At 42.0% G+C, this 14,818-nt stretch overlaps 1 pseudogene; it reads right to left on the reverse strand.

Annotated features, from left to right (window-relative positions):
• Window positions 1-210: 210 nt before the first annotated feature.
• Window positions 211-1,848, reverse strand: LOC140518528 (dehydrogenase/reductase SDR family member 1 pseudogene; annotated as a pseudogene).
• Window positions 1,849-14,818: the final 12,970 nt, after the last annotated feature.

A 14,818-nucleotide genomic window follows, 5' to 3' on the forward strand; every position in this document is an offset into this window, starting at 1 on the left:
AGAGCTAGTCACCATTTCAGGTAAGACCAGAATTTGTGCCATATCCCATGTCTCTATTCACCAGGAGTCTTTCTGGCTGCATGCGGGAGGAATACAGATGATATATAGTGAAGGCCCAGTTGAAGCCTCCACCTAAAGGCAGGAGGTGCTAGAGTCCAGGTATGTGGGGAAATATGAACTTTTCTTATCCAAATCATTCCTTGATTCATGTCTGATTTATTTCGGCAGAATAGAAAGCAGTTGTGCTAAGTTTGGGAAGGCAGAAAGTCTCACCCTTTTCATCTTGACTGGCTGGTAAGATCAGAACTTACTGGAATAAAGAGCCAAAATCCACTTGGTCATATGCAGGAATGTATGGGCATATAAGAGGCCAGCCAAGACAGTCTGGGAGCCTCAAAAAGTGTTGATAGTAGAGATAGTTAGTCAGAGATAGGTGGGCCATCTACATCCTTAAAGCCATATCTGAGCCAGATGGAAGAATGGCAGCCTTCAGGTGCAGGATATCAGGATCTGTTGCCAGGGCCATCACACATTTGCCAATCAGCTCTGGGATCTCCCCATCTGGAAAGTGTTCTTTCAGCCAAGGGGCCAATTGGTCCTCTTTCCTGTTCACATGTTCCATGAGCAGGGCTGTCTTCACCAACCTTGGTCAAAGAGACACATAGGCAATCCCATGGTGTTGTAGCTCCTGGGCACAATCTGTGGCCAACCTATCACATGCTTGCTTTGCCCACACCGTGGAATACATTGAATAAATACTGCAGCCCACCAATTGAGGAAATGACCATGATGAGCCCTCGACCAGCAGGCACCGTTAGCCGGGCTCCATACACCGAGCATAAATAGTGGCCTCGGAGTCTTACATTATTGCTGTCATCCCATAGAGAGCCTGGGCATTCCCAGAATGGCTTCTTCATATGGGAAATGATGGTCTGGCCCCCAGCATAGGCATTGTTGACGAGTATATCCAACCTCCCGTTTTGTTCTCTATCCACCCTTTCAAACAGGCTCCACACCTCATCTTTCTGGGCTGAGTCACAAACCACCGGTACATATCGACCCCCTCTGGACTGTGCCTCCACAGAAGCAGCCTGCAGGGTGTCCTGTTTGCAGCCAGTGCCTCTCAGAGTTGCCGAGGCAATGTCCAGGCCAATGCCCCTGCGGCGCCTGTCACCACACGTACTCGGCCGTTCTGGGCGTCTAACACCCTAAGGGTGGATGGGTTAACCCCCGCGCACAGCTGCAAGATCAGGGTCAGCTCCCGGGGATCCTCGAGTCCAAGCTGACGAGCGCGCTTATCAGAACCTTTAGCGGCGTGGCAGATCACCGTGGACCCTGACCAGAGAAGTGCGTGGGCCGGGCTCCGCCTCAGAAGCTGCCTGTCGGTCACCTGAGCAAGCAGCCTCCGCTCCCCGGGGTGTGGGGGAGGTAAAGAGGGGAGTACCACCAAGCCCAGGCAGACGAGTGCCCGACACGTTTGACAGCGTCGCAGAACGCAGAGGACCGGGCCGAAAAGTGCGTGGGCGGGGCTGAGCCTCGGAAGCTGCCTGCCAGGCACCTGAGCACTGCCTCAGCTCCCGGGGCAGCTTAGACAGGTGTCCCAGGCTCTCTCGGAAGCTGCCTGCCAGGCACCTGAGCACTGCCTCAGCTCCCGGGGCAGCTTAGACAGGTGTCCCAGGCTCTCTCGGAAGCTGCCTGCCAGGCATCTGAGCACTGCCTCAGCTCCCGGGGCAGCTTAGACAGGTGTCCCAGGCTCTCCGTCGCTTCCACCAGCACCGCACCGTCCACTCCACTGGGGATCATGCACGTCACAGAGTCGGGGTTGAAGTCCAGGGGGCTCACACGCATCTCGGTGACCTGGATGCGCAGCGGGAAGCCCAGGGACCCACCCCCGCACGTAGGAGCTCAGCAAGTTGTGGGACAGCTTCCCACAATTCCCAAATATTTTTTTTAACACAAATGGGCAGACCCCAGTCTAAGAGCCTCAGTTGTATAGCGTATCTTATATATTATCTCCCCCATTAGGATCCCATGCCCATCAGCTGGGAAATGGCTGAACAAGTCGTGGTATAGGAATATAATGGAATAGGATTGTGCTATGAGAAATGACTAGCAGGCAGATCTCAGAAAAATCTGGAAAGACAACTGATGCAAAGGTAGGTGAGCAGAACCAGAATGTTGTAGGAAGTAACAGTAACATTGTACCACGATCAACTATGAATGATTTAGCTACTTTCCACTATACAATGATCCAAGACAATTCCCAAGGACTCATGATGAAAAATGCTATCCAGATCTAGAGAAAGAGCTAATGAAGTCTAAACACAGATTAAAGCATACCATTTTAATTTTCTTTTAAGTTTTGTGTTTTTTTCTTTTTGGTCTGTTTCTTTTTTCACAACATGACTAATATGGAAATGTGTTTTACGTGATTGCAAACATATAACCCATATCAAATTCCTTGTTGTCTTCAGGAGCAGGGAGGGGAGGGAGGAAGAAAATTTGGAACTCAATTTTTAAAAAAATAGATTTTAAAATTTGTCTTTACATGTAAATGGAAAAAATAAAACACTATTAAAAAATGTAAGAACCAACATTTTTGCTTTTTCTTCATATCATCAAATTAGCCTTCAGCACCACAATTAGAAAGGGTCAGTTCTGTGGCACTCAGCTTTCCTTATAGTTCAACTCTCACAGTCATACATTGTTACTAGAAAAACATAATTATATGTACCCTTGTCATCAAGGCAATATCTCTGATTTTTAGTATGTTGTCCAGATTTGCCATAGCTTTCCTTCCAAGGAGCAAGGGATCTTTTAATTTCAGTCACTGTCTGCAGTGATCTTTGAGCCCAAGGATATAAAGGATATATCATTGCTTCTATTGCTTCTTCCATTTGCCAGGAAATGATGAGACCAATTGCAAAACAACCAAATCTCAGTTTTTTTTATGTTAAGCCTCAAGCCAACTTTTACACTCCTCTTTTACTCTCATTGAGAGACACTTTCTGCCATCAGAGTAGTATCATATGCATATCTGAGATTATTGGTATTTTTCTTGGCAACTGTAATTCCACCTTTGATTCATCTAGCCTGGCATTTTACATGATATACTCTGCATATAAATTAAATAAATAAGGTGACAGTATGCAGCTTTATACTCCTTTTCCAATCTTAAACTAATTCATTGTTTCATGTTTGATCTTAACTGTTGCTTCTTGACCCATATACAGGTTCCTCAGGAGACATGTAAGATCATCAGATAACTCCTATTTCCTTGAGGACTTGCCACATTTTGATGTGATCCACACAGGCAAAGGCCTTAGTGCAGACAATGAAGCAGATGTTTTTTTCTGGAACTCTCTTGCTTTCTCCATAATCCAGTGAATGTTAGCAATTTGGTCTCTAGTTCCTCTGCCTCTGAAAAATCAGCCTTTTCTGCTAGTAATTCTCAGTTCACATATTGTTGAAACCTAGCTTGCAGAATCTTAAACATACATAAGCTTGCTGGAGTGTGAAATAAGTGCAATTGTTTGATAACTTGAACATTCCTTGGCATTGCCTTTCTTTAGCATTAGGACTTAAACTGATCTTTTCCAATTCAATGTTGAGTTTTCCAAATTTGTTGACATGGAGTGCAGCACTTTAACAGCATCTTTTAGGATTTTAAATAGCTTAACTGGAATTTCATCACCTCCACTAGCCTTATTGTTAGCAGTCCTTCCTAAGGCCCACTTGACTTCATTCCCTAGGATGTCTGGCTCTAGATCAGTTGCCATACCATTGTGCTATCCGTGATGTTAATATTTTTCTTGTATAATTCTTTTGTGTATTCAATGTCACCTCTTCTTAATCTCTTCTGCTTCTGTTAAGTCCCTATCATTTTTGTCTCATATTATGCCCATTTTTGAAGAAGATTGTAGTAAGACAGGAGATGGAAAGATTAAACATTGACATCTTGATGTCACTTAACTTAAATGGCCTGGAATGGATGAATTTAATTCAGGTGATCACTATATACACTACCATGGAGAAGAATGCCTTAGAAGAAATGGAGTAGCGCTCATAGTCATTAAAAGGGTAAGAAAAGCAGTACTAAGGTATAATTTCAAAAATGACTGAATGATAGCTATTTCAATTCAAGGCAAACCACTCAGTATCAGTAACACAAGTCTATGCTCCAACCACGGATGGCAAAGAAGTCAAAGTTGATAGCTGAGCTCTAGATAGATGAGATGTTGTTACTCTATAAACTCACAGCCTTGATGTCTCTTTTTCATTTCCATAGCCAACCTCTTGATTCCTTACCTTCTCCCCCACTCCCTTCCTGCCTTGGGTTTCCTTTCTCTGTCCCACTTTCTTTGCCCTGGCTCAGCATTCTAAAGCAGAAATCTATTCCTGGGGGAAGAAATGTATAGCATCAGCTACTTATAGTTCCAGAGTCTCACCTGGGACTAAAACCAGGGGAAAATAAATCAAACTGCCCAGAAGATGAATAATCCTGATAGGTTCCCTGTAAAGCATGGGACTAAGTGACAGATATGTTCCCAAGAGCCTCTTTGGCAGAAGCACCAACAGTTTCTTGCTTAAGCCCTAGAGCTACCTTTCAGGCTCTCATTTTATCCACAAAAGTGAATTTATACAAATGGATTATGATTTTGCACAAGATATGCAAGAACCTGACTGGACAGCTCAAAATCTATTGGCTTTTAAATAAATGCCCATCAAATATTTATCTGATGCTTCATTTGTAGACAGAACCCCAATGAAGTAATTTTTTTTAAATTCCAATCTATCCCATTAAGAGGTATGGAGATAACCAGGATTATTAGAGATGTATCTATTCCATGGACCTGAACAAAGTCCAGCTCATTGTCCACACCCTCTTTTTTCTCTCCTGCTCAGCCTCATTTCCTGCCTCTTAGTTGATCAAAGGAGACTTAGTACAATTGTTTCATGCTTGATCAAAGCTAACTTTGTCTCACAGACAAATTCTGGAACCAAATTATTCCAGTCCCCTACCAGGTAAAATGTTGGTGGGAAGCTAAAGAAAATTCCTTTTTCCTGGAGTATAGAATTTGTCCAGAGTAGGTTTACTTCCTGATTTTCAGGTCCATCCCTGATTTTATCAGTTTGCCTGAGAAATCTCCCTATCTAGATTTTGTCCTTGTATTTAATTTGTACTGAAAGAATGGGAGGAGAAGCCTTAGAGACTTAGTCAAAGCATACTATTTTTCTAACATTTTTCTCATGAGACACAGTATCTTGGGGAAAAAAAACAAAACAACACATTTTGTAATTTACATGTATTCCTTCAAATGGAGGACCAGGGCTAGGCCTTTTCTTTCTGAGGCAGATGTGGGGGGGGACAGTGTAAAGGGTTGAATGCTGAACCAGGAGTCAGAAAGACCCTAGCTCAAATCTGAACTCAGATACTTACTATCTGTATGACCCTGCAGGGGTGGGGAACCTGCAGCTTGGAGGCCACCTCTGGCCCTCTAGATCCTCAAGTGTGATCCTTTGACTGAATCCAAATTTCACAGAACAAATCCCCTTAATAAAAGGATTTGTTCTGTAGAACTTGGACTCAGTCAGAAGGCCGCACCCAAGGACCCAGAAGGCCACATGTGACCACATTCCTCATCCCTGCCCTGGGCAAACCTACATCTGCTTCAGTTTCCTCATCTGTGAATTGGGCTAATAATGGCACCAACGTCCCAGCTCTTCCCTAACCTTAAAAGGCAATGTAATACTAGTGATTATTATTATCCGGGTTGGTTAGGCTTAGGCTGTCTCCTAGAAAACTCAGTCAATGGACAAAGTGATTTCTACTTAGCCTGGACTCAACTCTAACCCTCCATTTATATCAAAAGTGACAGTGTTTAAAAGTCAAAAATAAACCTGTTTTCCCATGTCTATTCCCTGTCTGGTGACTAAAGGCAGATACTGTATCTCCTTTGTGTCTCCCTGGCATTGTATACACCTACAAGTGCTTAGTAATAACTGAGAATCCCTTCAGGAGAATGGCAGGACTATAGCCACGTTCCAGGGGCCAGTCAAATTCTAAGTTCATCTCTGTTTTGGGGTTCAGAATTCTAGAACTGGGAAATGTCCAATTAGAAGGAAGAAGAGCTGATCCATCTGACTCTAGAATACATGGAATTCTTCTGGTGTCAGTATAGTCACTGGAGTCCAAGGGCATTGGATGCTTCCTGGAATTCCTAACACTAGACATCATGATAAGTAACAAGGAGGTGCTTTCTTACCCAAACCACAAATGGAACTGAGGAGAAGATTAAGTCTGGAAAACTTAGCTTGAAAAACATGGGGTCTGGCACCAGCCAGAGAACTCAATTCAAGCTCTGGGATTGAGGCTTGACCTAACCCTAACCTAAGGTAGCCCAGCACTCCAATATGAACTATGGTGTTTACACCTCCAGGAAACTCTAGCCATTGAGGTGAGGGGGAAGAAACTCAGAAAGTTGGGGGGGATTGAAATTGTTACAATTAATTTTTAAACCTACTTTACCAATCAAAATCTACTTTTTAGTTGAGTCCCTAACATAGTGTCTTACATGGGTCAGGGTTTTTTTTTATTGTAATATATTATTAGTTTAGAAACATAACGGCGTATTACATAGCTAATATCCTCACTGATGAGAGACAACATAGAGGAATGGGGGGAAATGGTAGAATTGGACTCATGAAAATCTGGTCAAATTCTAACTCTCATTAGATGCTATCTCTCAGAAAGTCATTGAATCATGTCTTCACTTCTATGTTAAAAGCCACTTATCACTGAGCTGGGTAGAGGAAATGCCCATACTGACTAAAATCACAGATCTTTGATGTATTGTCCTCAACTGTGTTGTGAGGGCTTTCCTGGGAAGGCCACAGAGTTTCGTTCTCCTCCAGTTACAATGGAGCACTACAGAGTATGACTTACAGACCCTTGGTTCTCAGCCTGTGGGCACTACACTTGTGGGGACCTTTAGAGCTGATGCAACTGGCCCATCAAATTGTAAATCATTGTGATAAATAAGTAAATATATCTTATACTCACTAAATAAAAGACTCAAACATATATGCCTCATAATTTCCAAATTATGTAGATAGGATTAATAGTATTAATAATAATATACTTAGATAATATATAAGTATATCATATAAAATAATATTTTAAAAATATGAAATATATAATAATACAAGCTATAATTAATGAAAAGAAAAGCCACCTTAAAATCTCCAGAATCCATAGGAGCTTTTAATATCTATTTTCTCAAACAACATATGCCAATATCATAACTCCTATCATTTGACATTTTTATATATTAAAAAGGGGTTCTTATGCTTGGTTCCCATAACTAAAAAGTCACTCCAAAGTGATCTCTGAAGTGGCAATCCATTGGGGTATGGGAAGAAAATATTAGAAGTTCTATTTTAAATATTTTATCTAAGGATACGAACAAAATTAAATTTTACTAATGTCTTCTATATGAATTATCATTAGCACCCTCACTTAGTTCCTAGGTTAGGCAGTTACAGTCATGTTTCTCTTGTGGCAGCTGGTGTATCCTGAGGGGAAAAAATGTGAGTTCCATACTTTTGGCATATTATATTAAAGTTTGTATGTGCCCCATACACCTTTACCTGAAGCATGGAAAAAAGTAGATACAATAGGGAAAGTTGTAACAGAAGGGCTATGTCTGTGTGGTTTCATGTCAACTCAGCTGGGGAGAAGAGGTCACTCACTGGTGCTCTTCTGTGGGAGTCTTCTAGCCCTTAGTGCTTCCTCACTTAAAGGAAGCCAGGCAGGGAAAAGAAATAAGGTTAATTTGTTGGGGTCTTTTGTATGCATGCTCAGTTCCTGTTAAGAACTCAAATGGGGGGGGCGGAGCCAAGATGGCGGAGTAGAAAGACGCACATACACATAGCTCTGAACCCACAACCCATAGAATGGCTACAGGGAAGTAACTCACGGTGAATTCCGCACCCAGAGGCCACAGAACATTGGAGCGAGGGAGATTTCTGTTCCAGAGGGACCTGCAAACCTCTCGCGGGGGGGTCCTTCGCACTGCGGACTGGGCGCCGGGACTGGGAGCTGAGTGCAGCCCTGCCGCGGCCGCGGCACCGAGAGGAAAAGATCCGAGCAGGCTTCACAGACAGGATCTCCAGCGGCCACGCGGGTCCCTCCACCCACAGAGGGATCTGCAAACCTCTCGCAAAAGGTCCCAGACGCAAAGCCCAGCCCAGACCTGCTGCGGCCTCGGCTGCGGCACCGAGAGAAACAGATCCGAGCAGGCTTCAGGGACGGGATCTCCAGCGGCCGCACAAGTTCCTCCACCCACAGGTGACAGGGGTGGGTGAGAGAGTCTCTTTGGCGGGTCGAGAGGGGAGTGGGGTGCCCCCATAATTCAGGCCCCCCCGGGAGGTAGAAGCTGAGAGGCGGCTGCAGACAGGGGCTCCCCAAGCAGGCGGGAGCCTGAATCCATTGTGGAAGGTCTGTGCATAAACCCCCTGAGGGAACTGAGCCTGAGAGGTGGCCCTGCCCCGACCTCAGCACCAGAACATAATCTCATACTGAATAGCAGCCCTGCCCCCGCCAAAAGCCCTGAGGCTGGAAGCAGCATTTGAATCTCAGACCACAAACACGGGCTGGGAGGATCAGGAGGTGAGGTGGGTGTGAGGAGAATATTCAGAGGTCAAGTCACTGGCTGGGAAAATGCCCAGAAAAGGGAAAAGAAATAAGACTATAGAAGGTTACTTTCTTGGCGAACAGGCATTTCCTCCCTTCCTTTCTGATGAGGAAGAACAATGCTTACCATCAGGCAAAGACACAGAAATCAAGGCTTCTGTGTCCCAGCCCACCCAATGGGCTCAGGCCATGGAAGAGCTCAAAAAGAATTTTGAAAATCAAGTTAGAGAGGTGGAGGAAAAGCTGGGAAGAGAAATGAGAGACATGAAGTCAAAGCATGAACAGCAGATCAGCTCCCTGCTAAGGGAGACCCAAAAAAATGTTGAAGAAATTAACACCTTGAAAACTAGCCTAACTCAATTGGCAAAAGAGGTTCAAAAAGCCAATGAGGAGAAGAATGCTTTCAAAAGCAGAATTAGCCAAATGGAAAAGGAGATTCAAAAGCTCACTGAAGAAAATAGTTCTTTCAAAACTAGAATGGCACAGATGGAGGCTAATGACTTTATGCAAAACCAAGAAATCACAGAACAAAGAGAGAAGAATGGAAAAATGGAAGATAATGTGAAATATCTCATTGGAAAAACAACAGACCTGGAAAATAGATCCAGGAGAGACAATTTAAAAATTATGGGACTACCTGAAAGCCATGATCAAAAGAAGAGCCTAGACATCATCTTTCATGAAATTATCAAGGAAAACTGCCCTGAGATTCTAGAACCAGAGGGCAAAATAAATATTCAAGGAATCCACAGAACACCGCCTGAAAGAGATCCAAAAAGAGAAACTCCTAGGAACATTGTGGCCAAATTCCAGAGTTCCCAGGTCAAGGAGAAAATACTGCAGGCAGCTAGAAAGAAACAATTCAAGTATTGTGGAAATACAATCAGGATAACATAAGATCTAGCAGCCTCTACATTAAGGGATCGAAGCGCATGGAATAGTATATTCCAGAAGTCAAAGGAACTAGGACTAAAACCAAGAATCACCTACCCAGCAAAACTGACTATAATACTTCAGGGGAAAAAATGGTCTTTCAATGAAATAGAGGATTTTCAAGTATTCTTGATGAAAAGACCAGAGCTGAAAAGAAAATTTGACTTTCAAACACAAGAATGAAGAGAACCATGAAAAGGTGAACAGCAAAGTGAAGTCATAAGGGACTTACTAAAGCTGAACTGTTTACATTCCTACATGGAAAGACAATATTTGTAACTCTTGAAACATTTCAGTATCTGGGTACTGGGTGGGATTACACATGCACACACGCTCACATACATAGAGACAGAGTGCACAGAGTGAATTGAATAGGATGGGATCATATCTTTAAAAAAAAATGAAATCAAGCAGTGAGAGAGAAATATATTGGGAAGAGAAAGGGAGAAATTGAATGGGGCAAATTATCTCTCATAAAAGAGGCAATCTAAAGACTCATTAGTGGAGGGATAAAGAGGGGAGGTGAGAGAAAAACATGAAGTCTACTCTCATCACATTCCACTAAAGGAAAGAATAAAGTGCACACTCATTTTGGTAGGAAAACCTATCTCACAATACAGGAAAGTGGGGGATATGGGGACAAGGAGGGTGGGGGGGATGATAGAAGGGAGGGCATGAGGAGGAGAGTGCAATTCGAGGTCGACACTCATGGGGAGGGATAGGATCAAAAGAGAATAGAAGTAATGGGGGACAGGATAGGATGGAGGGAAATATAGTTAGTCCTATACAACACAACTATTATGGAAGTCATTTGCAAAACTACACAGATATGGCCTATATTGAATTGCTTGCCTTCCAAAGGGAAGGGGTGGGGAGGGAGGGAGGAAGAGAAGTTGGAACTCAAAGTGTTAGGATCAACTGTTGAGTAATGTTCTTGCCACTAGGAAATAAGAAAAACAGGTAAAGGGGTATGGAAAGCTATCTGCCCCTACAGGACAAAAGAGAAGATGGAGACAAGGGCAGAGAGGGATGATAGAAGAGAGAGCAGATTGGTCATAGGGGCAATTAGAATGCTTGGTGTTTGGGGGGGGAGGGGATAAAAGGGGAGAAAATTTGTAACCCAAAATTTTGTGAAAATGAATGTTAAAAGTTAAATAAATAAATTTAATAATAAAAAAAAGAAAAGAAAAGCAAGGAAAAAAAAAAAGCAAGGAATTACATATAGCAAACTCAAAGCAGCCCCCCTAAGTTATAACTGCACAAATACAAAGTTATCACACCCGCTAGTTCATCCTGAGATACTTCATGCTTTGTACTTGGCATGGATGACACCAGGTTGAGAAATGTATCCCCAGAAAAACGAAAGATAAGCGTGTGTGTGGGGCAGGGGTTGGAAGCAGTTATGTTTTTATCTTAATTAAGTATCAGCTGCGATGAATGGGTGTGCTGGATGTGTTACTAAATTAAAGTAAAGGTTGGACGTGAAAAAAAAAAAAAAAGAACTCAAATGAAAAGATTTACTTCATTATAAGGTAAGTAGATAGAAAGCAGTCCGGGAATACTTGCACATGCTGCAGAGTCCACATCAAGAGGAGCACACACATGCCCACTAGCTTTCATTGGCCAATCCCATTACACAACATTGGTGGATGAGGTAAAAATAATTAGTATCTTGATTTAATAAGCACAGCTCACAACATTCTTCATCCTTTTATATCTGTGTATTTTTGTGAGATCTCTTTTTTATCTATGAGACATTAAACCAATTATGAAAGTAAGTTAAGAGGCAATGTGGAAGTCAGAAAGATCTGGTTTCAAGTCTTACCTTTGACATATACTGGTTGTGTGATACTGAACAAATCACCTTGCTTCTCAATGCCCTAAACAATTCTTCAAGTTGCAGAGAAGGTGCCAACATGCACTGGTAGAGAGAGTTTCCTTCTCCAAGAGTGCCCTATACTAATAGTGAAATAGATCTAGTATCTTATCAAAGTAAAATAAGGATCAAACAGAACCACAAAGTATTAAACCAATATTTTCAAAAATAATGAAACAGCTTTGATGACATTGGACCAAAAAAAAAAAATCCTCCAAATTCCTACCACTCCTTTGGCCCCTAGCACAGATAGTCTTGTAAGAGTAGTCTCACATGGAACTAAAATTAGCAGGACCTCCTCACACTGTCTCACACTTAGTGGGTGCTTAATAACGCTTATTGAGGGACTGATTCACCAGGGTTTGTGTGGGGTTGGTGCTGCTGTTATCCCAGTGGTCTTTCCTCAGGGGCATGGAACAGACTTTTTGGTGGACAGGCTGAGCTCCATCCCAGCATGACCATGGTAACAAAGAGGACTATTCTCTCCAACACTGTCTCTCCTTTTCCACAACTGAGTTTTCTCCAGACAAAAAAATTCTACCTGTCTCCAGTCCTATGTGAAGGTTTTACTTCCGCTTTTAAACTCAGAGACTGTATAGCAAATAAGAGTGTTAATGAAAAATGGATGCTTGAGATACATCAGAAATAAGACTGAGAATGCTGTTTTACACACTTTCTAATTCATTACTGAGTGAATGAATGAATGAATGAATGCTAAATAGGTGCCACCAATGGAGTTTTAGTAAGGACCATCACTTCCTTTCTTATCCAGTTCTGATCTTTTTCCTCTATGTATTCCCCAATTTTGTTGCTGTCGTTACTACATGAATACATGAATCTTTTTTCCTCAGCTTGGAGAATTTATATTTTTAGAGCTAGAAAAGCTTAAAAGATATTTTGTCCAACCCTTAAGAAACAAACTTAAGAGAGAGAGCAAGTGACTTACCTGAGGTCCCATGTGTAGCATCTGCCAAAGTTTATGACTTAAATTAGCCCTGTCCCATTATCCCTTCAGCTTCAGTGGCAGGCTGGGCTCCTTGGGACACAGTCACCATCCACATTCCTTAATTCAGAAAAGCTGAGTCTGCTTGTCCCAATCTCCAGAGCAAGCTATTACTTCCAAGGCCACCCAGCTTATGCAACTGGGGGAAAAATGTATATCATCAAATCCTCTATTATTTCCTTTCCTCATTCATAATTTCAGTTTTTTAAAAACAATGATAATGATAATATAGCTAGTATTTTGAGTATAATTGGATTTTAGACTTTGTGACAACTCAACATGGTAATAGGCACTGTGGGACAGTAGAAAGCACATTAGATTTGGAATCAGATAAACTAGATTCAAATACCTGAAGGACCATGAATAATTCACTTAATTTAGCTGGGCTTCAGTTTCATCATCTTTAAAATGAAGGGGATGAGCTAGCTGCTAGATGGCTTCTATGGGTCATTACTCAGCCAGGTGTTACAGCGATGTTGCTTGCCTCAGTTTCCTCAACTGTAAAATGGAAATAATAATAGCACTTATCTCTCAGCGTTGTTATGAGGATCACATGAGATAGTTGTAAAGTTCTTAGCACAGTGTCTACGGCACTCTACAGTGCACTCTACTTCTATAAAAGCTATTATTATTCTGGCTCTAAATCTATGATCTTAAATACTATAATCATTTCAATTTTACAGTTAAGGAAACTGAGTCTCAGAGAGGTTAAGTGATTTGCCTCTGGTGATAGTGTTACTATGGATCAGAGCCAGGATTTAAACCTAGGTCTTAACTTCACAATGGATTCAGGGCTCTTCTTACCACACCATGCTATTTCTCAGTTGTCTGCTAACATTTATAGCAGTCTCTACATTTTCACAAAACATTCTCAGTCTTATCTCTGGTGTACCTCAAGCACTAATTTTCACTAACACTTTTATTTGCTATGTAGAGGGGCCCAACCTTGTTTCTTTGAAGGCATGGGTTTTGGGGCTTATCAGTATGATTGCATGCATCCTGATTTTCCTTTGAATATTGCTTCCCCATTCATTCCTGCCTCAACTGTATCTTTTCCCTAACCAGACTATTCAGTCCAGTCCCTAGGATTTGTATGCCAACTCAGCATTAATTACCTGAATTTACTTTCTCTAGTAAGGAATTATGTGTTCCATACCTTACCCCTCTCACTTTTCCCCTCTTAGTTAAAAAAAGTATATATATATATACATATATCACTCTCAGGGTTGAGTCAGGGCAAAAGGGGGAGTTAGCTTATTGAGTCAGGTTGAGAAATCTTGCACCTTGGTCTAGTGGTCCAAATAAATGCTTAGGGGAGAGAAGAGACATGGGGATACTTATAGCTTCATAAAGGAACCTTTCCCTTCACCTACAGTACAACCTGGGGTTTGTTTGTAGACAGATTTCAGGAGGTCTGTGAACTTGAACGGAAAAAAAAAACCCCATTAACCTCTAACTGGAATTTAACATTTCCTTCATTTATGAATAGAAGCAACAAATCATTATTCTGGAAAGGGGCCCATAGGTTTCACCAGACTATCAAAAGGATCCATGGCATAAAAAAGGTTAAGAACCACTGACCTAGGTAGGTGTAGTTTTCATTTGAGCCTGGTTCAGACTTAAAGAAGGGGTCTAGCATAGAAAGCAAGACTTGGCAACTGCTTCTTATTTGGGGTTTTGGTGAAGAAACCTAACCTTGCTCAGGGACATTTTATTGGTCTCCCAACCTCAATATTATAGATTTAGGGCTGGAAGGGACCCCAGAGGTCATCTACATACCGTCTTGTACTGTTCCTTGTTGTCTCAATGTACGGTAATTTTTTTTCCACTCAGTATATAACCTCTTTAGGGGAAAGAGCATAAAGGTGTTCCCATAAAGGTGTTCAGTGTATACCTGTGATTCATTGAATAGCAATGCTAAATTAATATAGACACACTTTGATAAGTGTTATTTCATAATTTTTTAAAAATATCTACAGGATCTGAATATAGAAAGAAAAAGAAGGGAGGAAGGAAGGAAGCTCATGGTGGTCAGGCCACCCCAAGATGAGCCCAGGCTTCATGTGAACCCAGAACAAGACCTCTTTGTGATAAGAGATCAGTTTTCCCACCCTGGCCTCCAAGTAATGTTGTAGTCTAGTAGAAATCACTGTATTTAGAGTGAGCTTTTGTTGTTGTTCAGTTGTGTCTGACTTTGTGACCCCATTTGGGGTTTCTTTGGCCTGGGCAAAGATACTGGAGTGCTTTATCTTTTTCCCCCTCCAGCTCATTTTATAGATGAGGAAACTGAGACAAACAGGATTAAGGTCAC

This window comes from Notamacropus eugenii, chromosome 1 (genome assembly GCF_028372415.1).
Source record: "Notamacropus eugenii isolate mMacEug1 chromosome 1, mMacEug1.pri_v2, whole genome shotgun sequence".
Lineage (NCBI taxonomy): Eukaryota > Metazoa > Chordata > Mammalia > Diprotodontia > Macropodidae > Notamacropus > Notamacropus eugenii.